At 37.4% G+C, this 2,669-nt stretch overlaps 1 protein-coding gene across 1 annotated transcript in view; it reads right to left on the reverse strand.

The window, feature by feature from the left end:
- LOC106871787 (neuroligin-4, X-linked) overlaps window positions 1-2,669 on the reverse strand; it is a 339,290-nt gene that overhangs the window by 38,226 nt on the left and 298,395 nt on the right. The window lies entirely within an intron of this gene.

Below are 2,669 nucleotides of genomic sequence, written 5' to 3' on the forward strand. Positions count from 1 at the left end.
TGTGTGTGTGTATAGAGAGAGAGAGAGAGAGAGAGAGAGAAAGAGAGAGATAGAGAAAAAGAGATAGGTAGATTAAGAGGTAGATAGACAGATAGATGCATAGAGATACATAGATACATTGATAGATGCTTAGATATATCGAACGATGATAGATACATACATAAATTTCTATCAGTATACACACACATATACAGAGAGTGAGAGAGAGACTGTAGGAGAAAGACAGTGTGTGTATGTGTGTGTGAGAGAGTGAGAGAGAGACAGAGAGAAGGACTGCGCGTGTGAAATTATATAGAAGATATTAACCAAATTTATGTTTCGAACGACGTAAACAGCATATGTATACAAAACGTTTCTTGTGATGAGAATATCGAATAGGTCAATATGCCATTATAGTCAGTGATATCACCAATTTTGTAAGCAGTGGCTTCAAGGAGACTTAAGCTTGGTGCACAATAGACCATGCCGTTTCAAACACGGTTCATATATTCACAAACATTTGCTTCTTGTCTTTGTACCCATGAACTTATGCACGTGATGATTATATCAAGATAATTTTAAACTTATGTCCGATATTATTAGAGGATATATATATATATATATATATATATATATATATATATATATATATATATATATATATATATATATATATATATATATATATATATATATAACATGTCTATATACCTATGCTGTGCATGAATGCGTGCATATGTTCATTTATATATACATTTGCATGTGTTTCTTATTATTGGATGCATAGCTGGATGTATATATACACAGAAATCCCATTGTGATGAAGACCGCTCAATGAACTGATGTAACCTCGAGTTGAACAATAATGTGACAATTAGCTTGTAACTATATGTGCCTGGGTTCTGTAGCTGTCTGTGTTGTCTCAATTTTCTCCACTTAAGAAGTGTTGCCCTTATATTGACCAAATGTGTTTCATGTTTTGAAAGATTCGAGCGCTGGACAGCGCAAGAAAACAGAGAGCAACCACAGAGAAATTTAGTAATTAAATAGCATTAAATTCGAACCAAATTCTATAAGGCATATGTATATTGGGAAAGTAGTTTCAAAATCACTTCGAAGTAAATAAGGGTAAGCTATATATCGAGTGATATTGCACAAGCAAAATTCTATTTACATATGCGCCCACACAGAGACATACGCACCCTCACACACATACACACATACACACTCACTCAAACACACCATTGCAAATACAAGTACATTGTTATTCACGGCTGCTTAAAGCCGGGTACATATAAACATGCGAGCGAGAAAGGAACCATCCGTACACGCATTTAAACATACACCCGCCCACGTCACGCGAACTCGCAGCACCTCACCATTTCTTCGAACACACATACCCATCCAAAATACTTTGATTCTGTCATGCAAGATGATTTCCTCCAGGTTATTTGAGCAAGTCAGCCAGGTGTAGCACATATTCACATATGATCTAACTAGCTCCATCTGTTGGTGTAAGCCGATCACAGGTGGTGCATAATGATATGCGTCCCAAATCGTTATAGCATATGTCCAGAACTTGAGCTATATAAGGTGATTCGTATCGTACATGCGAATGATTCAGAATAGTGGCGAGTTTATTCGATATCCCGCTAAAAAGTACCAGAGAAAGCTATGGCTAGTGCGCATATGTACACACACACACAAACACACACACACACACACACACACACACACACACACACACACACACACACACACACACACACACACGTATATATACGTGTGTGTGTGTATGATTCTATACCTAAGTATAGAGGCTACAAAGTCAGATGTTAGTGTATATTTTTGCTTACATTGTTCCTTGTTTTGGTAATGAAATTTGAATCAGTTCTATTTATTTACATTGTTCTAGGCATTATTCTTGTACATGTATGATTGAGCAACCTTTAATGTATGCAATACTTCTTCTAGTAGCCGCAGCATATGCCTATAATGATATGCTCACTCCATATATCATAACAAAGAAATTTGTGTTGACATAAGAACAGCCTGGGATAATTGATACTATAATAATATTTAATAACATAATACATTTGCAAGGTAGCGTGCTGGCAGAATCGTTGGTACCCCCGGCGAAAATACTTAGCTGTATTCCATACTTCTTTACCTTCTGATTTCAAATTCCACCGGGCTAAACTTTACCTTTTATCATTCTGGGGGTCGGTAAAATAAGCATCGGCTCCAATACACGCATTGCCATCACATCAACAACATCACATCATTTATTCTTCTTTAATTTAGCATTTGTTAGATAAAAACGGACTGCTTATTTAGAGTGAAGGCGCGTGGTTTATTGGTTCGGGTATTCGGCACCCGATCGGTCGTGAGTTCAATTCCCGGTGATGCATTGTGTCCTTGAGCAAGACACTTAATTTCACGCTGCTCCAGTCCACTCTGGTGGCAAAAAATGAGTAGTGCATATAATTCAAATGTCCTGCCTTGTCACGCTGAATCTCCCTGACGACTACGATAAAGGTACACGTGGCTGTGAAGTGCTCATCCACATGTACGTTAACTTCACGAGCAGGCTGTTCCGTTGTAAAACTGGAACCCTCGTCGACATGACCTACGGATACCGGTTATTTATTTATTTATAATACACACACTTACGCACTTATATATATATA

Source organism: Octopus bimaculoides, chromosome 19, assembly GCF_001194135.2.
Source record: "Octopus bimaculoides isolate UCB-OBI-ISO-001 chromosome 19, ASM119413v2, whole genome shotgun sequence".
Taxonomy (NCBI): Eukaryota; Metazoa; Mollusca; class Cephalopoda; order Octopoda; family Octopodidae; genus Octopus; species Octopus bimaculoides.